This window comes from Nannospalax galili, unplaced genomic scaffold (genome assembly GCF_000622305.1).
Source record: "Nannospalax galili isolate Female #2095 unplaced genomic scaffold, S.galili_v1.0 scaffold1456, whole genome shotgun sequence".
Classification (NCBI taxonomy): Eukaryota; Metazoa; Chordata; class Mammalia; order Rodentia; family Spalacidae; genus Nannospalax; species Nannospalax galili.
This window is the reverse complement of record NW_008338658.1, coordinates 348,087-372,445: the sequence shown is the minus strand read 5'-3', so window position 1 is coordinate 372,445 and position 24,359 is coordinate 348,087. Positions and strand designations below refer to the sequence as shown.

At 43.2% G+C, this 24,359-nt stretch overlaps 1 protein-coding gene across 1 annotated transcript in view; it reads left to right on the top strand.

Moving 5' to 3' along the window:
* Window positions 1–24,359, top strand: part of Spin1 (spindlin 1) — an 80,240-nt gene that overhangs the window by 968 nt on the left and 54,913 nt on the right. The window lies entirely within an intron of this gene.

Sequence of the window (24,359 nt, the reverse complement as noted above, 5' to 3'; positions counted from 1 at the left end):
CGCCCCGGCGGGGGGCGGGGGCGGCATTGCGTAACCCGGCGGGGGAGGGGCGTGGCGGGACCCCCGCGGCGGTTCACCTGGGGGACGCCCTTCCCGGGGTTGGGGGGGCGGGGGCGCGGGGCCGGGCCTTCGTGACCTTGGCTGGGCGCCTTGGCATGCGCCCATAGGGCTGTGTATGGAGGGCACTGCGCAGCGTCGGGGGTCGGGGTCCCCGGCGGCTTCCTACACGGATGGTGCGTTCTGGGCCCTCCAGGGAGGAGGGGTGTCGGGCTGACAAATGGCTTCAGTCATCCGTGTCGTTCCATGCGCATCGCAAAGTTTGTTTACGCAATTGTTTTTGTATTGATTTGGTTTTTATCTGAATTGGATTTCGGTTTTGCAGGGGTTTTTCCGTGTGTGCCGGACTGTTCTGACGCTTGGTGTAAAGGTTTGTTCTAGTTAGTGTGTACCTCAATAGCAATGCACGATACCTTAAAATGTTTTAAAAGGATTTCAGTGTGCCTGTGTGGTTCGTGCCGGAGAGGATAGCTGTGCCGAAATGTGAACACCTCAGTAACTTTCATTAGAATTTTCTGGAAGAAACTCTGCAGCATGAAAGGATTGATGTGCTACATAGCTTTTGTCAGGCAGTGAAAATGAAACCTGAACTTGGATGTTTATACCTGCTCATGTGCCCTGTTAGAGGTTATGAAATTTCGGAAAGGCAGAGGAGGCAGTGGCTCTGGTCCCCTCTTCTCATCCCCTTTGCATTAGTTAATGGCCAAACACCAAAAAAATTGAAGTGTCTGTAATTTACAGGATGTTCATTATCAGATTTGATAATTACATATAAACGTTGCACAATATGCTAATAAAAATAGGTAGTGTTTATGTGGGAATTTACTTGAAGTCTTCTGAATAGCATGTTACTGCTAAAATGACTATGAAATGGGTCAAGCAAAAGGGCCTCTTCTGTATAACTGTGTGTGTGTGTGTGTGAAGGTTTCATGTACTCCAGACTAGCTTTGAATTTACATCCTCCTGCCTCAGCCTAGAGAGTGCAGTCTGCACCATAATGAGGGGCCGGCTTCTTTAATTTTTTTTTTTTTTTTCGGTCTTTTTGAGACAGGGTCTCCCTGTAGCCCCAGACCTGGAATTCGCTATGTAGACCAGGCTGGCCTCGAACTCCCAGAGATCCGCCTGCCTCTGTCTCCCAAGTGCTGGATTAAAGGCATACACCACCATGCCAGGCTAAGATTTTTTTAAACATAGTTTTGCTGATTTCCAGAATTTCGCTACTAAATTCCACCTTTGTGTCCAAGGGAGATTACTTTCAAGGCTTCTTGGGGTAACTAAAATCTGGTGCTTGAGACTCATAAAGTTTTATGATGTCATCCCTCATTCTGCATCCTCACTGTTACACTGGGTCACCTGTAGATACACAGTACTATCAAAGGGTTTGGTTGACAACATGCCTGTAAATTTTAGCTAGTGGAAGTGGCGGGCTTGGGCAACCAACTTAGTTAAGATCCTGTCTTAAAAAGTCGAAGGAAGGTGGGGGATATAATATGCTCAGTAATAGAGCATTTCCCTGTACATGCTGGGCTTTAGGTTTACTCTCCAGTACTATGTAAGTGCTTCCTAAATACTGTAAGTATGAAATCTGTGGATAGGGAGGGCTGACTGTTTTGATAGTGCCTTTAATTACCAGTTCCAAACAAACCAGAGTATAAACCGCCAGTAACAATTGTGGACGCAGTATGCCTGAGGTGTCATTCATTCTCTGTGATGCCAGTTCTCAGATCTGCACAGAAACAAGTTTGGGCCATAGCTCAGTCCTGTTCCTGAAGGAGTCACAGCTAACATTTCCGTACTGGATGCTCCGTAGTGGGTTTAGAACTTGGCATTACAGGACAGAGAAGTGCTGTTGGTGGAAACAAAGGGCTAAGGGGATTGGTGGGTTTGTAGTTACTTCCCTTGTTAGAGGACTATGGGAGAACAACTTGTTCCCCAGGTACTTCAGGATACACACTGGTTTACTAAAGCTCATTGTCTTGCTGATTTAAAGTGGCCCAGTGGGGGAAATTAGGTTGTCTTTCCTGTGTTTTCTGAAGGTCAAATAACAACTTAGTTTGGCTAACTTCAGTATGAGTGACTCCATTTTGATTTCCATTGTGGTCTGTTGGAGCCTAAGTACAGCATTGCTTGAAGACAGTGGGTCTGTGATTTGTAGTTGGCTCTATCCCTACACTGTATCTTAACAGTGCCCTCCCCCTTGTGAACTGACCATCTTTTTGGTGGGGTTTGTGTGTAGTCTCCCCTTTGTGGGTAGTATCTAAAAATTGGCTCCTACCATTTGATAAGAGTTAGTAGTCTAAACTGGAAGAATTTTTTGCAGTGTTTGCACTTTCCAGTGGCTCAACTGATAGCCAGTCGCTCACCTGATGGATGACGCAGTTAGGATTGGCTTGGCTGCATCTGTAAGTGCTGATGTCCCATTTTCTAGTGTGTTAAAAATACTTAGGGAGCTTAGTAAGGTGTGTGCCTGTAATTCTAGCACTTGAGGAGGCAGAGGCAGGAGGATCTGTGGAAGTTGGAGACCAGTTTGGGCTACATACTAAGTTCCAAACCAGCCTGAACAACTGTAACCCTCTTTCTCTTCCCCACCTAAGAAATTCTTTATGGAAGGGATGCCATTGTTTTTCAAAAGATAACTAGCTACGTGTATTATTTAGAGGTTGGAAATAATGGGTGTGTGCCCATTAGTTAGCACCTCAGTTCTGTGAGTAACATTTAAATATAAGTATTTCTAATTAAATGCATATCCTTTCCCTTTCTTAAATGAAGATCTGGAAGAAGCTGTTTTACCCAGTTGCTTTGTTCAGTTTGGAAAGCTGGTATTTGAAGAATGGTTCTGGAATGTCATGGGCCAGACTCTAGGCTGGGTTGAAGTCAGCTTCCACACAGTACTGGTCAAACACGCAGTAGGGTTATCCCACAACCCTTTAAAGCCTTCAGTTATAAGCTGTGAACATACAGGGCTGTCAAGACTTAAAGAGTTCTGTAGAGTAGTTGAGAAAGTACAGCTGGCCAAGTAAATGTTGACTTCCTTTTCCAGCTTTGCCCTAGAACGTACCCATGTCTTCCTTATGCTGAAGTAAACAGCTTGCTTGGCGTTGTTTTAGTATAAAGTCCAGTTTAAGTCCTTACTGGGTGCCTAATTTAAAATAGTCTAGGGGCAGGAGAGAGAGATCAGCGGTTAAGAGCACTGATTGCTCTTGCGGAGGACACAGGTTCAATTCCCAGCACCCACATGGCAGCTATGAACCCTCCTTAACTCCAGTTCCAGGGGAATCTGAAGCTGCCTTCCGACCTCTGCAGCATTGCACAACACAGGTGCACTCACATACATGCAGGCAATACACTCATACACATACAATAAAAATAATAAAATATTAAAAAAAATAATCTTAAGTCCTTTCCACAAGTATATAACGAGACGTGTGTCTTTACTATCTAATACAGTGATGGAATTTTATGCCTAGGAATTCTGGGAAGGGAAAGGTGCTATACTAGGGCCAAGAGTATTTAAGTAGGAGAGGAAAGATGTCTTAAGTGGTAGGTGGGGACAATAGGAGCAGAGTTGAAACCACTAAGAATTAATAGTCTTCGCTGGTAAAAATTTATTCATCCATCCAGTCTTTGAATCCTAAATAAAAGATAGCCTGAGTTAGCTTTTACTCTGAGACCTGCCTGTCTCACCAGGAGTAGGCCTCAGTTCACCAGATGATATATAGAGCTGGCATACGTGAACACAGTGGACACTGAGGATGGTCCTGCCACTTGTGGTTTCATATGGCTGATGGATTTGGGATAAAGTTGGGGCCAGATTTTGAATTCTACGTTTCACAGGAATGTTGTTGGTATTTATTTTTTTTTAGCTCAGAGGAAGCCATCAAACATGGATGGGACTTGTGTTATAGAGCAGTGTGGAAGGCAGGTTGGAGGAACAACTAGCTAGTAACCTTCTGGTGTAGCCTGTTAGAGAGGTGTACAGTCATCTGAGACTTCAGAGAGTTAGTCTGGACTGAGTGTTCATGTCTTGCTGTTAAGTGTGATCCATTCAACATGTGCATTAGCCAAATGTTGGCAGAATTGAAAAAAAAAGCAAAGCTTGTTTTTCCAAGTGCTGAGGATTAAGTCCAAAGCTTTAGGGCTGAGTAAGACCTCAAGACAGCAAGGCGTTTTAAAAACTATATTATTATTTTTATTTTATGTATATGAGTGTATTGCTTGCATGTATGTAAGTGCACCTGCATGGTGCAATGCCTACAGAAGTCAGAAGAGGCCATCAGATCCTCTGGAACTGAAGTTACAGACAGATGGTAGCTGCCATGTAGGTGCTGGGAACTGAACCTGGGTCCTCTTGCAAGAGCAGCCAGTGCTTTTAACTGCTGAGCCATCTCTCCAGCCCCAGAACTTTTTAAAAAAACTTAGAGTATATTTGTTTATAATTAAGTTGTACCTGTGATTTTTTTTTTTTGTTTTGTTTCTTAAGACAGGGTTTTATGTAGCCCAAGGTGGCCTCAAACTCCCAATTTTTCTGCCTCTGCCTCCCAAGTGCTGAGTATTGGGGCTCCAGGTGAGCACCACCACAGCTGGCATTTTGTCTGTAGTTATATCATTATATAATTCAGGCTATATGTTTGTGTCTGTGTTCAGAAACCCAAACTACTATTAGTGGTGATAGGAAAGGAATATTCCTTTTTCCTTTTTGTAATGAATAATGTTAATTGCCAGCTTGACAAAACCTAGAGTCACCTGGGAGACTGGCCTCTAGACCGACCTGCAGGAGATTGAACCTGCAGGAGATCGTCTTGCTTAAATTGAGGTGGAAAGACCTGCAGCTGTCCTGGCGGATAGGGATCCTGGTCTATATAAATGGAGAGGAGAGCTGAGCATGCATCCATCCTGTTACCTGATTGTGGGTGCCTTGTGACCAGCTGCCTCAAGTTCTTGGCTGTTTTGCTTTCTGTTCTCGTCCCTGAATTCTGAACCAGAGTAAACCCTTCTTCCTCAAGTTGCTTTTGTTCCGAGTATTTTATTACAGCAACAGAAATGAAAGGGGGGTAGGGTTCAATTGCTTGCTTGCTTGCTTCTTAGGATTATTGTAGACCCATGGATTTTATAAATAGATCCAGTGTGTTTTAAATCATACAGTCATTATTTTCCTTCAACCTGTCACAACTTGAGCATGTTGGTCGTTTCAAGTGAGCTCTTTCCTTTGACATGACACGTTAATCTTTGAAGTGTTTTTTGCTTCCTGACACAAGATGTCTGAGGTTCACATTGTGCTTTTCTTGCCAAATGCCTATGAGCATTTTTGCTCCTTTGATCAAGGAGTGGAGTTTGGATCTGTGTCTGCTCTGTGTCCTTGCTTCTGCTGCTACATCCCACTTCCATTGGACTGACATGGGACATATGCATATTTTGATTTTATATGGATTCCTCTAATGCAAATGTAGTATTTCAGGGTTTTGTATTGAGTTTATTACTTTTTTCTAACAGTGAAAATTTGCAGTCTTAGCAATATTAATGTGATTGCTTTATCTTACAATACAGATGTAGAAGTTTGAAAGTAAAAGTTGAAATAACTTAGGTTTATATTTGACTTAACAATTCTTTTTGCCTTTTAAAAAACTTATCTACATAAGAATATAGTTGACTTTCTGAACTATAAAGCCATTTAAAAATATTTTCTGTACTGGTGAGATGGCTCAGTGGTATAACAGTACTTCTACAAACTTGAATTTGATTCTTGGATCTCATAGTAGAAGGAGAGAATCAACTCCTGAAAGTTTTCCTCTGACTCCACATACCCATACATACATATATGCACAAAATAATAAAAGCTGGCTTGAAAAATTATCCTCAGTTGTGCTACCAGCTTGATAGTTTATTTGCACTAAATCCTTAAAAATTTCTTAACTATTCAGGGCTACTTTAATTTTTTTTTAACTTTTGGCTTTTTGAGACTGGACATAAGGCCTTGGTATTATCTCCCAGTCTGACCCTGAACATGGGGTCCTTAGTTTCCCAGGTTCTGGGATTACAAGACTGGGCCACAGTGTGCTGCTTGCTTTATTTGTACTTGTGCATACCTGTGTGTGTGTGTGTGTGTGTGTGTGTGTGTGTGTGTTCCTGTGAGTTTTCCTGTGTTCAGGACTCCGAACAGTTTTCAGAAGTCATAGTTTTAGTTCCATTCTGCCCTTCACCACGCCCTTCATTTACATAGTTCATTTTTATGCGTTTCTGCTCTATGGCGGTTCCATTTTGTAAATGTAAGTCCACATTTACTTTCCTTTTTTTCTGCCCTAGCTGGTCTCTTGATGTCACTGATTCAGGGAACCCAGGTGAAGTCTTCATATCAGCCCAGTGCTTTTTGAAGCAGTTCATGGGGTATCAGGCAGGTTTACTGCCCATCCACAAGTTCACTGCCTTTGTAATCTAACATTCCTGTGCACTGTGATTAACTTACTGCAGGACAAGATTCAATAGCAAAACTAACATGAATCCTTTTCTGTCACAGTTTCACTGAAAAAAGATTCATTCTTTTAAGATTCATTTTTATTGTCATTTATGTGTTGTGTGCATGTGCCATGTGCCTGTGGAGGTCAGAAGAGGGCACTGGACTTACAGTCATTTGTGACCCACCCAACTTGGGTGTTGGGAGCTGAACTCAGTTCCTCTGATGAAAGAATAATAGTTATTTTTAACCATGGAGCCATTGTTTCAGCCCCAGAAATTTCATTCTTACCATAGATCTGGACAAGTTTTATATATGTATATATATATATTTTTTTTCAACTTTTTTTGGGGGGGACAGGATGTCACTATGTAGTCACAGCTGGCCTAGAACTCATTATGTAGACCATGCTGCCCTTGAGCTCACAGAGATCTGCCTGCCACTGCCACCTGTGTACTGGGATTAAAGACATATACCACCATGTCCTGCCTTTTTTTTCTTCTTTTAGATGTATTTTTATAATTTTTTATTTGTGTGTGTATGTGTGTGTGTGTCTGTCTGTCTGTCTTGACTGTATGCTTTGTATGTACAGGTGTCCACAGAGGTCAGAAGAGGGTATTGGATCCCTGGAGCTGGAGTTAAAGGCAGTTTTGAGCTGTTTAACATGGGTGTTCAGGTCCTTTGGAAGAGCAGCAAGTGCTTTTAACTTTTTTGCTAAAGGAAGTATTCTATGGTGTTGATATGTCCAGATTGTCACCATCACTGTATTTGTACTTCTTAAGTTATTTGAACATGAGCACTTTGATACTGTTCCAGTGGATCTTCTAATCCTGTGCCTACCAGCCTCGTGTGTGGGTAATGAGTGTACCGAATGGGGAGAATGGAGAGGGGTAATCACCGCCCTGGGCAGCACAGGGCAGGTTCATCGTACTGCTCAGAACAGTGCAGTTTATACCTAGTGTTTCTAGCCCTCAGTGAGATGGTCGTGGAGGCTGTGGAGGCCTTTGTACTGTTTCCTCTGCTTCTTAATTCAGCCTTACCACCTTCTAAGATCTTGATGATTGGTTTTCCTCTGCCTGGAATGCTTTTTTAAAAATTTTATTTATATATTTTTGGGTCTTTTTTGAGACAAGGTCTCCCTGTAGCCCCAGCTGGTCTGGAACTCACTATGTAAACCAGGCTGGCCTTGAACTCAACAGAGATCCATCAGTGCCACCACACCTGGCTTTATTATAGAGGTCAGAAGAGGCCGTCAGAACTCCTAGAACTGAAGTTATGGATGGTTGTTAGCTACCATATGAGTGCTAGGAATTGAACCCAGGTCCTCTGCAAGAGCAGCCAGTGCTCTTAACTGCTGAGTTATCTCTCCAGCCTCTAGAGTGTCTTGCTGAAGTTTCACTTGTTTCATGACATTTCTTTTCACATGAATTGAATTGGAGATACTAGTCCCCACTGATGCCCATTACCTGCTACATCAGCCATCATCAGTTCTCTGACATTTCTGAATTTATTTCTTGACCTCCCTGAAGTCAAGTACTCCTAATTCTTTTCAAAATTAGTATTACTTTGCTTGATAAAATTGATTTTAGTTTTGTGAGAAAGGTTGAGCTCTGAAATCAAAGACTTCCTGGTTTTGCCCATAATTTTGTAGTACATGGCTGCATGTCTGGATTTTGAGTGCTGAAACTATTCTGTGCAGCAGCTTGGATTAAATAATAATAAATTCAAGGCTGTGGGTCTAAAGGTCTTGGTCCACTGCTCAGGTATTCATCTTATGATGATTACTAAGTAAACAATCACAGTTTTTATTTTTCTAATATTGGGGCTTGGACCTGAGGGCCTCCAGTGTCCCTAGCACTCTGCTCTGAGCCTGTGGCTGATCCTGGAGCTTTTCAGAGTCACATAGTTAGGGGCCAGTTAGAAACAGCACCTAAGACAAGTAGAAAGAAATACGTGGGTGAGGATGTGATTTTGGGGACTTCTTGCAGCACATTGAGTTTACTCAGTGCAGGAGCTGTCTAAACAGCCTCTGTGACGCAGTTGTCTTTATAAGTCTGGTGCTGGAGTTTGAAGTCCAGAGGGTGGGCATTTAAAGGAAGATGAATGTCAAGTGAGGAAGAACACAGGCAGGCAGAGGGAAAGCCATGCTGTTCTGTTGCCGTTGACCTAGGTTGTGTGGGTGGCCTGCAAGAGCAGAACTCTTGGCATAAGGCAAAATACCTACATTTAGCCCAGGAGGCAGAGAGACTAAGGGTGTCTGGGGAGAGGTGAGTCAGAAATCGATGCAGTCTGCACAACCACTGGGGCTGTGTGCAAGGCTGCCTTGATGCCCACCAAACCAGAAACACAAGAAAGAAAATTTGGGGGCTGTGGTTCAGCTCAGCCAGGTTAAAACAGCACTGAGCAGAGTGATGAACTCAGGATGGAAGCCCCAGCCCAGGGACAGTGCAAAGGGAATTCCCATTTGAGGGTGTCGCACAGCTTTTCCTGAGGACCTGTGAAGAAATGGTCATTCATCCCAGCTAGAAAGGTCACCTACAGGCCAAAGAAAGGGTTTTGTTCCAGCCTGGCTTGGTGAACCCCAGAGTTTATTTGGGTTACTTAACAGAAAGAAGCATGTGGGCCACTTGGGCATCTCTACCACCAAGAAGTCCCACCCCAGTCTGGTACCTTTTACTTAACTGGCTGTTGAGAGGAAGGTGTCTGCTGAGTCTTGGCACCCTCCCTCTGGGAGGGAATGTTACTGGTCCTTTTGGGTCTTGGGAGGGCCTCATGTGGGCCATCATAGCTGTTTTAGGACCACAGTGCTTGCACTATGGCAGGGGAGGGTGTTGGTTGGGAGGGAGTAGAAACCTGAACGTTGGATGAGTGACTGTTGAGCAGAATCGGCTAAACTGGAGACTTTGAGAGCTTCCCAGTGGCCTTTCCAGTCCTGGCCACAGGGCCCTTGGCTTCCTCTTCTTGGGTAGTTGCCTTTTCACAACCTGCCTCACTGTTATTTTTCAGGGCTTGTAATGAGGTGACTCATGAGAAGTATGCTGCACTCCAAAAGAACTGTAGTTTTACTAGTATGTAAACAGGAACCTGAGGGAATATTTGTGGGAATGGGTTTGAAGTATGGGAATAAATATGGGAGGAACATAAAGTTGGATCAGATAGAATTTACTGATAAAGACCTGCCAGACATTCTCGAATCCAGTGTTGTAACAACTAGAAGGATCAGAAAGGGCTTCGCAGTTTACTTAGTTGATCAGAACTTAAACCAAAAGACAAACTGCTAATGAAGATAGGGCGCTGAAACTGCTCTGGTGTACTAAGAAAGGGCTCCAGTCCAGAGGCTTAGAGAGTGGCTTGCTTTCGTGGGTTTGCCGTGTTCCATTTGCTCAGCCCCTGTGGCAGTGAGGATGGAAGGGGGCTCCCGTATCTGGAAGTTCTTGTCACTGCTGCCACTGAACTGGGACTTTAAATGCAGTGGGGTTATAATTGGTTACCCCGTCCCTGGTTGTGGGGAGTTGCTAAGGGCCTGTGCCAGTGGCCCCATCTAATCACCAAGATGGACCTAGTCACTGTAATGGACAGGGAACCAAAGGAGTAATGCGAAGAATGAGCTGTAGAATTGACCACTTGATGTTCCTAAAACTGAAATGGGGGCATACTAAAACCATAGCTGATCCAGCTGTTGTGTCTAGAATTCTGACGAGAATGTCTGAACAGGCATTTTGTTTTAAGGTTCTGGAGGGCCTGTGTTTGCCAGACAAGGACTACCACTGAGCTACATCTAGGCTAGAAGAGTTTTGCCACTCAGTTTGCTGACTTTAGGTCACAGATGCCCACATCTTGAATGAAAGAAGGATGCCAGAGCCAGCCAGAGGATCTTTTTTCCTCTGGTAGACCCCATTTACTGAGATGATTTCATCAATCGCGTACTCTCTATTCCCATCTTTGCCTAATCCATAGGGCTCCAAGTTTTTTCAGTGCTATCAGTAGTAATGCTGTAAATGTATCAGAATTTCATCTGTTGATTTAAGAGAACATTGCTAATTGATTTCATAATCTTGATTAATGATTCCTATCTTTTTCCTGAGAGGGTTTGTAGAAGCCCAAGGAAGATGCATATAGGTTTGCATATAATAAAAGTAACACAAGGCAATTTCACAGGCACCCCAAAGCCAAGTTTTTGCACATCTGAGATGTAGAGATAATGATTTCTTTCATAAAGGCTTACTGTGTAGCTCAGGGTGGTCTGGGAACGTGCTCTGTATTCCAGGCTGGCCTCAATACACTTGACTTGGCCTCCAAAATGTTGGAATTACAGGTGTGCGTCAGATTTTGCATTCTCTTTGCTGTATTCTGTCAACTCATTGCTCTAATTTCTAGTTACTCTAAGACCAAGTTAGAAAAGGTTTCAGATGGGTTTGGAGAATTACCACCAGGGAAGAGGCTAGGAGAACCGAGAAAGAGTTACAAACTGCAGCTAATATGCATGAATAAAATTCAGTGGATGTGGTAAAACTCTAGGAAAGTCATTGTTAGTGGAGAAGGACTCACCTTGTCTAAAAGTAATGGCAATTTAAGTACAATTTCAGGACGAGGGGAAGGAGGGAAAAGGTAAGGCTAAGTAAAAGCACCATCAATTCCAGTGCTTAAACAGCGATGTCCTGCCTACAAGTTACTGTTTCTTGTGGGAAAAATGACCTCGCCCTGCCTATCTTACTGAGCAAGATGAATGTTCCTTATACTTGGCAATGGACAGGCTGAGAGTCTGGAAGCCAGGCCTCCCTGCTCCTGAGCCCTAGTTGTGGATGTATCCTCCTTGAAGGCACCTTCCTTGTCTTTGCCAGAGTGTGGACACCCACATTTTTCTCTGTAAATATTGATTCAGTATTTCATTTTGGATTGGTCTGGTTTTTCTTCTGAAAAATTCTTAAGTGCTTAGTAGTTACCATTAGAAATATTGAGACCTGCAATATGCAGAAAAACAGTCTATAAACTCCACATGAGCCAAGACCATCAAGACTAGTGTCTGGTTGTCCACATCCCTCCCCCAACACACACGGTGGTGAACTTCAGTGAGTATCAGTTTGTTTTTCTGGTATTTTGAGACAGGGTGTCATGTAGCCCAGGCTGGCCTTGAGCCTGCACTTTGTAGATAAAGATGACCTTACATTCCTGATCCTCCTGCCCCCGTCTCCCAAGTGCTGAGATTATAGTGCCTTTCCCTCCGTGAGTATCAATCTCTTATTCCAATTCTTAGGGTAACTTTTTAAGTTCTTTATTCCCTTTTGGTAACATTTGGTACTTAAAATTTTTTAGTGTGTGTGTGTGTGTGTGTGTGTGTGTGTGTGTGTGTGTGTGAGAGAGAGAGAGAGAGAGAGAGAGAGAGAGAGCGCTCTGAGAGAGAGAGGGTTATGTGGGAGTGGGTGCGTGTGTGGGGGGGTGGTGGTGGGTGTCATTTTTGTGTGTGTGTGTGAGAGAGAGAGAGAGAGAGAGAGAGAGAGAGAGAGCGCTATGAGAGGGAGAGGTATATATGAGTGTGAGCATGTTTATGGAGGTCAGAGGATGGCTTTCAGGTAGGGTTGGTTGGTTCTCTCTTCCACTGTGGGCCCCAGGAACCAAACTCAGATTGTCAGGTTTTCAGGGAAAGTTCTTTTACTCTCTGAGCCATCTTGTCAACCCCACTTGGTATTATTTTTGAAGGTTATTTTTATTTATTTATTTTGAAATAGGGTATCACTGCAGCTCTGCTGGCCTAGAACTGGCTGTGTAGAACAGGGTGGCCTGAAACTCACAGAGATTCACTTGCCCCTGTTTTCCCCGTGCTGGGATTAAAGGCATGCACCACCACACTCTGCTTTTGAAGGTTAATTTTTACAGGATAGTTTTGTTTATAACAATAACCTATGTATAAGGGCAGCTTGTGTTTAGTTAAAGGCATTCCATGCAGAAACCATACTCAGTATTTGCAGTATTTTCTTAAGGATTCTCAAGGTTTAAAAAAAAAAAAAATTAACTTGGGTGTGGTGCTATACACCTTTAGTTCCAGCACTCCAGAGGTAGATGGACTTCTGAGTTCAAGGTCAGCTTGGTCTGCATAGCAAGTTCCAGGCCAGCTGGGGCTACAGGGGGAACCCTGTCTCAAAAAGATCCCCCTCCCTCAAAAAAATTAAATATTATTTAAACACCTGAATCCAGCTGGAAGACTGCTAAATAAGGGTAAAGGCCTCTTGGGGTTTTCCTTATTTATAATTAATCTGACTAAAAACTATAGGTCATTTTGTTTGTTTACTCTAGTATCATTGTTTGACCTTATGGGACCCCCGCCCCCCCCCCGCCATTAAATAGTTGCAGCAAAAGATTAAAGTGTAATTTTTAGCCAAGCCTAGTGGCGCTGGCCTGGCCTGTATTTGTGACCACTTGGGAGGCTGAGGCAGGAGGATCTAAGTTCAAGGCTTGGGTTACATAGCCAGTTGCAGTTCAGCAAGCGTAGCTTCACTGTGCTTAAACAATTTAAAATGCATCTGTGCTGTTTACTTGGCAGTTCTGCCCCTGGGAATTTATCATATAGATGAGTTTACAGATACACAAGTAAGTAGTATAAAGTTCATTATAGCAGTGTTTATGATAGGGGAAATCTTTAAACAGTTCCAGTGATGGGCTAAGGTGAAACGAGATGATTTTGTCCATCACTAGGATGTTCTACCTCTATTAAAAATTGAGATTGAGACTGGGGTGTACCTCAGAAGATAGAATGCTTGCCTAGCATGCAGGAAGCCCTTGGTTTGATCCCTAGTACCACAAAAAATAGGGCTCATGGCGCACACCTGTAATTCTAGCACAGGGAAAGTAAAGTTAGGACCTGAAGTTCAAGGCCAGCCTGAGGTACATGGGTCACTATCTAAATAAGTAATAAACAAACAAATGAGATTGAAGGGAACTCGCCTTATTGGATGAGAAATGACATTTGCAAGGAAAGCAAGTTTCAGAACTGTGTTCTCAGTGCTGGGTTCTTGTAGTCTTCTGGTTTTTTGAGATAGAGTCTGTGTAGCCCAGGCTGGCCTCAAGTTCTCCCTTTTCTTGTCCCAGCCTCACTAGCGCTAGGGTCACAGGTGCGAGCCACCATACTCCTTGAAAAAATATTTTTAATGGATATAGAATTCTAATTAGTTACTTTGAAAGTGTTAGAAGAGATTACTGAATTGTGTCTTCAGCTGCTGCTGTTTCCCTACATTTACTGTTAATCTGATATTTGATCCATGGGTGCAAGTTTTTTTTTTAATTTTTAATGTGTATTCATGTGTATCTGTGTGTGGGGTATGTACACGAGAATTCAGTTGCCCTGGGAGGCCAGAAGAGGGCCTTGGAGCCCTTGAAGCTAAAGTTAAAAGTTGTGAGTCCCCCAGTGTGGGTGCTGGGAACTGAGCTTGGCTCTTCTACCAAGAGAAGGTACAGGCTTTTAACCACAAAGCCATTTCTCCAGCTCCAGAAACTTTTTAATCAAAGGCTTTTAGTGGATTTTCTGTCTCTGGTTTTCAGTAAGTATACTATGATGTGGTTAAGTATAGTATGTTTGTATATGCTTCCGTGTGTGTGTGTGTGTGTGTGTGTGTGTGTGTGTGTGTGCGCGCGCGTGCACTTGTGCTACATGTTTTTTTTGAGGTAGGGTCTCACATCAGCCCTAACTGGCTTTGAACATGCTATGTAGCCAAGGGTGGCCTTGAACTCTTGATCCTCCTGCCCTCTACCTACCACATACTGGGATTACAGGCATGTGCATGCTCTACCATACCTGGTTAAGTATATGTATTTTTTCATACTTGGAATTCTTAATTATTAAGAAATCTACAGGTTTTAAGAAATCCCCAGCACCTCATGCATTGAACACTGTCCCCAGTTGGTGGCACTGTTTGGGAGGCTGTGGAATCTTTAAGGATTTGTGGCTTTGCTGGAGGGCAGGTTTTAGGGATTAGATGACAGCCTGTTTCCTGATCATCAGTAATGTAAAGTAACAAGCTGAGCCGCCAGCTTCCACTGCCGGGGCAGAGCCCTAGCTGCCCCCTCACCCCCACCCCCTCAACCTGAGCTAAAAGAAATCCTTTCTTCCAGAACAGGTAGAAGGCTTGTAAGAGTGAGGGAGGGGTTGCATGACCACACAGAACTAGTTCTATAGGCTCCTGGGATTCTTACGTGAACCTACAGCAGTGGTGTCAGCATATACAAGACCCATGTAAACTTAGACAAAAACCCAGCACAGAACTGTGAAAATGAATAGCAGGCCCCAATCTTAATTGAAGAATTAATGGCAGCTGATTACTGCTGGGTGAGGAAGAGATGATCTTCTTAAAGGGAGGGACTCTAGACTGACTAGATCCCAGTGGGTGAACTTGCACCGAGGGACATCTGGGGACACTAACTTTACATGATAAACCTTAACACAAATGACAGAAGGTATGATCTCCAGTGGGGCTGCTATGGGAGGTGCCAAAGGGGAAGGGGATATAAAGATGATTTTCTGTGTGAAATACACAAAAATTCAATTACAAATAGAAGAAATTCTTCCTCCCTCTAAGTTGCTTTTTTCAAGTATTTTGTCGCAGGTATGAGAAAAGTGACTAAATATTTCCATGGTTTTGAAGGATTTGAAGACATCTTTGCAAGAAGTGTGACCCCAGCTTCTCATACGGGGTCACATAACTGAAGCAAGATGATGGAGAAGAATTTAATAACAGTAAAAGGTTTCTGGGTGTGATGTGACCAAAAATTAATTCAGTCAAACACAGTGCACCTGAGGCATTTCTGGGAGGCCTTACCTGTGTTGCAGTATGTGGCATCACGGGAGCCTTGCTTCTGAGTGTGTGCACAGTGCACTGCCTGTCAGCCACCCCACAAGGCCCAGAATGCCTCCTGAAACTCCTACTCAGCTTCCACACGAGTTAGGAATCACAGTGTTTTATCGTGCATACAGCTTTCTGCTCTTAGGAAAGACAGTATTTGCCTGCTGTCATTCTTTAGCTTAGTCAAATTAGCGTAGGGTCAAATTATTTTGTATTACAGTGCTTGATCTTAAAACATGTTTGAATTACTGAGTTCCATAAAAATCATTAAGTGAATTTTGTTTTAGGATTGGGATAGGACTTCAAAGTTTTCTGAAATGACCCTAATTATTCTGCCATTTTGTACTGTGCTTTTCTGTGCTGCTGTTTTCTGCAGTGATCAAAAATCACAAGTCCTTGGCCAAGGCTGAAAACATTGAAGATACTCTTTGTCCTGCAGTCTTAAACATTTAGCTAAGATTTAATTATTTATGTCAAAGGAGCACACCTGTCTCATTAGTATGCAAATTTGATTTCATCTTTAGTAAACAATAAAATTATGTGTATACCAAAGAATTGTTCTAAAGTCAATTTCTTTCTTTCTTTTTTTGGTCTTTTTGAGACAGGGTCTCCCAGTAGCTGGCCTGGAACTCACTATGTAGACCAGGCTGGCCTCAAACTCACAGAGATCCACCTGTGCCTGCCTCTGCCTCCCGAGTGCTGGGATTAAAGGCCTGTGCCCCTATGCCTGACTTAAAGTCAGTTTCTTTATGATTTATTATCAGTGACTTCTTGTGGTCTTTTTGAGACAGGGTTTCCCTGTAGCCCAAGCTGGCCCTGAACTCTGTGGTTGACCAGGCTGACCTTCATCTCATAGAGGTCCGATCTGCCTCCTGAGTGCTGGGATTGAAATGTATTTATTTTTATTTTACGTGTATGAGGGGTTTTTGCCTGCATGTAGGTGCACCATGTGTGTGCAGTGCCTGTGGAGGCCAGAAGAAGGCAGTGGAGGCCAGAAGGAGGTGGTGGATCACCTAGAACTGAAGGTATAAACAGTTGTTAGCCATTGTGTGGGTGCTGTGACTTGAACCCGAGTCCTCTGTAAGAGCAGCCAGTGCTGAGACATCTCTCCAGCTCATCAGAAATGTTTGATTTGTGTAGTTATTTTACCTATCTACATACCCCAGGTTGAATAAAAATCTCTCAGGCAAAAGAGTCATGAGTGAAAAAAGTTTAGGAAGTCCTGAAATAGACCACCTCAGTCTCTTACCCGCTCCTTGCATCATTGTGGTTTGATAATTGACAAAATAACCACAAACTCCAGAAAGTACAGTTATTTATGGTTATAGCTTTTGCAGGCTGTTGATTCATTGTGTGATGACTGATTGAATGATTGGTGTCAAACTCTTCTCCCTAGAGTTGGGTTGTTGTCTTGGACCTCAAAGCTCCCAACTCCTAGAATCTCTTCATTGATGTTTTTGATCTCTCCCACCCTCCCCACCCCCATTTCTGAGTCATCTTGTTAGTGTTAATATTGGGAGTGTTAATATTGTCTTGAATCTGAAACAGTTAAGTTCTTGCAAGTTTCAGGATTTAGTAGTTCTTGGAAATTTGGATGCTAGCCCCAACCTAAGCTCTGGTATACCACAGTCGTTGATTTTGCTTCCACAGGGTAGGAAGGCAGTTGCTATGCCTGAGCCCCTTGTGCAGTGGTAGTACCTCTGCTGTGGTAGCAAGTCTGGTAATGTTGTAGTTGATGAGTGTGACCTATGCAGTGGGTTGGTAAGATCTGAGTAAGAAAGTCAAGTACTACCATGTGTTGTGTCCTTATGTGGAAGAAAGTGCTGTTTTCAGGAGGAGGGTTAGAGGGATATTTTTTTCAAATCTCAAGTTCATGGTCCCTGTGATTTTTGTTCATGCTTAAGAACACCATTATTAAAACTTGCTGTTTGGTGATGTATTAGCTACTTTTCTGTTGCTGTGATAACACTATGACCAAGGCAACTTACAGAAGGAAGAGTGTATTGGACTTAAGGTTTCCAGGGGGATAAGAGTCTGTGTGGTGGTGTGTGGCAGCTGAAGCTTCTTCCAGCAGACACAGGAAGCAGAGAAACAGAATGGAAGTGGGATGAGGCTGTGAACTCTCAAACCACCCCTCCCTCCTCCAGTGTTGTGCTTCCTCCAGCATGGATACACCTCCTAAAGCTTTCATGACTCCCCAGACAGCACCTCCAACCACTGGCAGTGCTCAAATATTTGGAGCCTATGGAGGACACTTCTCATTCATACCACCCCAAATGGTTTTAGATGTAGTGATTTTGTATTTAAATTGATGAGAGTTTTGAACTTTGAAGATCTTGGATATCCATTCGAAATTTATGACAGTGGATTGTCCAGGATCCTGAAATAACTGGACACTAACAATGCTTAATTATTAGAATTGAGCTATTTCTCCCCTTTTTTTAACTTTAATTTTTTGGTGTTTCTATGGGTCAAACTCAGGGCTCTCCACATGCTAAGCACTACCACTGAGGTACTCCTCCAGTCCTTAACCTTTGAAGTTGTATATAGAGGCCTTCAGGCTTAGGTACCATGTATCAGAACATTCTTATTTGGAATCTCTAGGTTCTGAGTTGTATTCTTGAAATTACAAAATCTAAAACTATTGACCCCTCTTTTCCCTTCACTTTTTTCTTCTTCACCCATAGCTGGGGTTGAGTGACAACTTAACTCAACCTCTAAAGTACATACTTGACTTTTTATAGTGGGAAGTTTCACCATAAGCAGTTGAATATCTATTTGCTTACCTTCCAGAGTTAAGACTTGCACATATTTTGCCATCTTTTCCATTTTTGAAAAGATTTATTTATTTTTATTTTTTATTTTATGTGTATGAGTGTTAGCCTGCCATGTATGTATGTGTACCACATATATGCCTGGTGACATTAGAGGTCAGAAAGGGGTTTTGGGTCCCCTGGAACTGAAGTAACAGACAGTTTGAGCCACCATGTGGGTGTTAGGAACCAGACCCAGGTCCTTTGCAAGTACAGCCAGTACTCTTTAACTGCTGAACCATCCTTCCAGCCCTGGTTTTCTATTTTTAAATTTTTTATAATGTGTGTATGGTGTGTAAATGTGTGTGCACGGTGTGTACATGTGTGTGCACATGAGCCAAGTCACTTGTGGAGGGCAAAGGACAACTTGGGAAGTTGGTTCTCTCCCACTTTTATGTTGGTTCTGCAGGTTGAATTCAGGTGGCCAGGCTTCTGTAGCAAGTGCCTTTTCCCACTGAGCAATCCTACCAGTCACTGGGCTGGATAGCTTTAGTGTCAACTTGACACACCTGGGTTGAGGGAGCCTCAACTGGGGAATTGCCTCCATTGGACTGGACTGTGGCCATGTCTGTGGAACATCTGCTTGATTGTTGAGTGATGTGAGAGGGCCCAGCTCACTGTGGGTGGTGCCACCCCTGGGCAAGTGGGCCTGTGTTGAATGAGAAAGCAGGCTGAGCAGGGGCCAGGGGAGCAAACCAGTAAGCAGTGTTCCTCTATGGCCTGTGCTCCTGCTCCTGCCTCCAGGTTCCTGCCCTGAGTTCCTGCCTTGGGCTCCCTGATGAACTGTGACCGGGGAGATATAAGTCAAATAAACCCTTCCCTCCCCTAGTTGGTATTGGTCAGAGTATTTTGTCACAGCAATGAAGAAAAAAACTAGGACAAAAAAATTGGTACCAGAGAGTGGGTATTGCTGTGACAGATCTGACCCAGTTGATTTTGGGAGGATTGTGGAAGTGTTCGGAACTTTGGACTAGAAAAGCCATTGCGTGCTCAGAGTTTGTTTCTGTGGCACTTGGACAGTTGTGCTGAAAGAGTTGTAGACCACGGAGGCCTGGCTTCAAAGGGAAGCGGAGACTATTAGGGCTGTTTGTGTGATATTTTGAATTGAGAATCTGGGTTCTGGTCAGCTGGTGCTGAAGAATCAGCTGTGATTTCTTAAGAAGAGACCAGAACCTGAAGTAAAACCTTTGCTCTACTGGGACAATTGATGCTGATTAGCTGGGGCTGAAAAATCAGCTGTAAGTAACGAGACCAGCATCATTGGTGAAATCTTCTGGGAAGTATTTCCTCAGGGTCAGCACACAGAAGCTATAGTCCAGAGGGGACCCAAGCCTCCATCTCAAGCTGGAAACAGGACTTGGTATTGTGTGAGATTCTCCTGCATGGTTCTGGTGTTAAAAGCATGAAGGAGTCATAAAGAGCAGCTGAGGCTTGGCACCCTGAAAGTCCAGGAAAAGCCATTGGTGAAAGTATAGCCTCACTTGCAGTGAAGACCCCAGGATTGAAGGGGTCAATGGAGAGAATCTGAGGTGTTGCCCCAAGAGGCCAGAAGAGGCCATTGGTGAGGGTGCAGCCTCAGTTTTAATGGAGACCTCCCCCCAGATTTTTGGAGATGCCAGGACTCTGGGGCAACCACCAAGGGCAGCAGCAGAGGTGTGGAATGGAACTGGCCTGGGTCTGCAAGACAAGCTGTGGGTGCTGTGGACAGCAGAGTCAGAGAGGTGGAACTGCCAGAACCCTTTGGAGCCCAGAAGATTGTGAGTGAATCCAGATGTCCAGCCTTGGGCTACTTTGCAGGACTTTGGTTTTGCTTAGGTGTGCCCAATTCTTCCCTTTGAAATAAGACAGCACTTGTTTTGGATTTTACAGAAGCCCGCCGCTAAGACACTTTTAAAAGAGACTGTGAACTTTTAAGTGTTTGGATTTTTTATAAACTGTAGGGCTTTTAAGGTTGTACTGTCTTACGTTGTGATATTAACATATCTTGGGGACAAGAATTGGAAAGGTTATGGTTTAACAGTTTAGATTGTGTGTCAGGTTGACAAGGGGTCAGTTGTGCTGGATAGCTTTAGAGTCAAGTTGACACACCTGGGTTGAGGGAGCCTCAGTTGGGGAATTGCCTCCATTGGACTGGCCTGTGGCCATGTCTGTAGAGCATCTTCTGATTGCTGAGTGATGTGGGAGGGCCCAGCCCACTGTGGGTGATGCCACTCCTGGGCAGGTGGGCCTGTGTTGAATAAGAAAGCAGGCTGAGCAGGGACTCAGGGAGCAAGCCTGTGAGCAGTGTTCCTCTATGGCCTGTGCTCCAGCTTCTGCCTCCAGGTTCCTGCCCTGAGTTCCTACCTTGGGCTCCCTGATAACTGTGATTGGAGAAATGAAAGCCAAATAAACCCTTTCCTCCTCCAGTTGGTATTGGTCAGAGTGTTTTGTCACAGCAATGAAGAATAAAACTTAAGACAGTCACCCAACTATTTATTTTAATAATATTTTAGGAATAATGGACTGGAGATGTAGCTCAGTTGGTTGAGTGCTTGCACAGTGTGGGTGAAGCCCTGGGTTCTTTCCCTGTCTGTCACCACATAAACTAGGGGTGGTGGTGCACACCTATGACTCAGCACTAGGAGCTGGAGGCAGGAGAATCAGAGGTTTAAAGTGATCTTTGGCTTCATAGCACATTCAAGGCTAACCTGGGCTACATGAGTTTGTGCCTCAAAAAAAAAAAAAAGAAAAAAAATCTGAGGACCAAGTTAAATTATTTAAAACACATCCTGTGTGTGACTGCAGTTCTAAACTTGGTACTCTCCTGACTCTGCATTGAGTGTTCTATTTTACTTTATTGTTACTATTGCATGTGTACCTTTGTGAGTATAGGCATGCGGCACACACCTACAAGGTCGGAGCGTAATTTGGAAGTCCGCTCTCCTTTCATTGTGGATTCTGTGAATCTGACTCAGGTCATTAGGCTTTGTACTGTAAACACTTCTACATAGCCACCTGACTCATCCCTTCTACTGATTTTTTTTTTTTTTAAGATTTTAAATTTATTTTTATTTTGTGTATTTTTATTTTATGTATATGAATGTTATGTGTAAGTGTGCCCCTTGAACTGGAGTTTCAGACAGTTGTTAGCCCCCATGAACCCAGGTCTTCTGCAGGAACAGCCAGTGTTGACTGGTGATCGATCCATCTCTCGAGCCTTGAATTTTTTCTTTTTAAAAAAAATTAAAATTAAAATTTATTCATATATGTTAATTATGCACAGTAGGGTTTCATTAAGACATTTTTATACATGTATATAATGTGTTTTGATTATATTTATTCCTGTTGTCCTCTCCCCATTGCCCCCTCCCAGTCCTTCTGGTCCCCTGCCCTCTTTCTAACCTTTTCACTTTGTCTTTTTATAATTTTCTGAGTTTATTTAGGGTTGTTTACAGGAGCATGCATGAGGGATCATTTCAAGGAGCATGGATAACGTACCAGTGGCTATACCATGGAAAAAAATGTCTCTCCCTCACCCATGTAACCATTTTTCTACCTTACGGATCCCTCAGAGAGGAATGGGGCCACAGGTCTTGTGCAGATAGCCACAGCCATGAAGAGTTCAAGAGTGCTGTGACCACATGACCACGTCACCACGTCATGCCTGAAAGTCAGTGTTCCTCTACATTCCTCCTCTTGCTCTGGCTCTTACCTTCTTTCCACCACATTTCTGGATTGGTAGTAGATGCCCTCTTTAGGCTTGAGCATTCAGTACTCTGATTCTCAATGTTTTGAGCCTGTTATGAGTCTCTGTAACTGTGGTCCCCTGCTGAAAGAAGCTTCTTTGAGCAAAACTGACAGCCACACTAATCTGTGGGCATAAATGTAACTACATAGAAGGCAGTTAGACAGGCACATCATGTCCATTTAGCAGAACAACAGCAGGCCTCTCTTGTGTTTAGCTTTTAAGACAAGGTCTGTGTAGCCCAGACTGGCCTGGAACTCACAGTTGTCTCCTGTCTCAGATTCTTGAGTGCTGACATCACAGGTGTGAGTTATACCTCATTTGGCTTTTTCCAAAAACTTCTTTAAAAATTTTATTTAATGTGTATGAGTATATGTAAGTGCACCCATGTGTGCAATACCCACAGAGGCCAGAAGAGGGCACTGGATCCACTGGAACTGAAGTAATAGACTGTTATTAGCCACCATGTGAGTGCTGGGAACCCAACCCAGGTCCTCTTCAAGAGCAGCTAGTACTCTTTAACTTCTGGGTCATCTCTCCAGCCCCTCCCCTCCAAAACAAAAAATGAATTTTGCACAAGAAGAGTGGGAACCAAATCTGAATGATCCAAACTGTATCCCCTTCATCAGGATTCCATTTGCTGTTTCACTTTACTAATAATCCATTGTGTATGGATCCATTTGAAAGTTGCATTAAATTGCAGACACTGACACTTTTTATGTTACTCTTTGTAACTGATTGCAATACCTAAGAAAATTACCTACTCCTCATCTGACTATATTCTGTATTCAGATTTTAGCCATATGCCCTTTTTCATGTGAATATTTTGGATGCTATACATTCCTCCCACCATGTTAAAAAATAAAAGATTATTTTTCCTGTCACTCAGTACAGGATGTTTCTAAGTCCGTGTGTGTGATTCTCCCAACATCTACAAGTTAGTTCTTTATGGACATCAAGTGGTGTTTACAGTTAGTCAATTCCAGTACTGTCCCCCCTGGAAATAGTGTCAGATCCCCCCACACTGCACACTCCATGCCAGTTTAAAGTCTAGGTTGTCACTTTGTTTCTGACCCATAGCTAGAAATTGGAGGTTCCCATGACCTACCCCTTTAAGTTTAATAATTTGCTAGAATAGCTTGGAACTCAGGAAGAGTGTATTTGCTACATAAATGATTTGTTACAAAAGCCCCCCCATGCCCTCTTCAGATACCTGTGTATGCTCACCCACCAGGAAGTTCTCTGAAATGGCAGTTGAGTTCTGTTGAACTCTTGTTACCTGGGCATAGTGGGATTCATTACTGACCATTGGTGACCTTCGGTCTTCAGTCCCTTTTCCCTCTGGAGGTTTGGGTTATGGGTTGAAAGTTGTAAGCCTCTGATCCTGGTGGTGGTCGACTTGATGACCAGTCCCATCTTGAGGCTGTCCAGAGTCCTTGGCCTTTAGTTGTCTCATTAGCAAAAAGTCAACACTTTCATAGTTAAACACAACCGGTTGATAGTCCAAACCAGTTTACATTTGCTGTTTTGAGCTATTGGTGCTCCTGTGTAAGTCTCTGCTATAATGGTCCTGGTGTTAAGTTCTTGCTTACGCAGTTATAAAATCAGATTTCTTATAAATTCAGTTGATGATGGCAGCCAGCAGAAGTATTTCTGTACATTGTGCTTCATACGTGGTTATAACCGCTTTCATATTGTGCTTGTTGATTTAGACCCAGGTTGGCCTTGTATTCGAGATCTTCCTGCCTCGACCTTTTGAGTACTGGGATTACAGGCATGAGTCATCATGCCTGGTATCTGAACAATTGAAATATCCATTTCTTAACCTTCTTGGAAGCAGAATAAGAGAATGAATACGTTTCACTAATTTTTTATTTTTTGGTGGCCCTTCCTCCCACCCCCAAGGTGTACCATGTAGCATAGGCTTGCCTTGAAGGCCCGCCTCAGCATCTCCAGTGCTGGGATCACAGGTATGCACCATCATGCCTTGCTCATGTGTTTATTTTTAAAATAGGAAATTTATTTCAGCAGTGCCACTAATAGTCTGTGTGAACTTGACGTTATTGTGAACTATGTGCTGGTTTTTTTTTGGCTTCCAAGATGGATGTATGTTTTCCTCAAGGTGGTGGGTGTCAGGATATGAGTTAGCACATGTGAGGCACTTGTGGTAGTGTTTGACATGCAGTGAAGACTCAGTAAGCTTGCTCTTTATAAGTAACTTGAACATTTTGTGTTGGCCTTTGGAATCAGTATAGAAGGAGAATCGTGTTCCAAAATTAACTTCATGTGTATATATATATATATATATATATTATATACACACACATTTAGCTAGCCTGGATAATTTGTTAGGCTTAATAAAGGTGGCCTTAATGAAGGAAAATCCAGAGTCTTCCCCCTGACTTCATGTTATTTATTATGAGAAATTTTTGAGTGTTAACTAACATTAATATTTTGCCATATTCACTTAATCCCTGTCCAGAGGT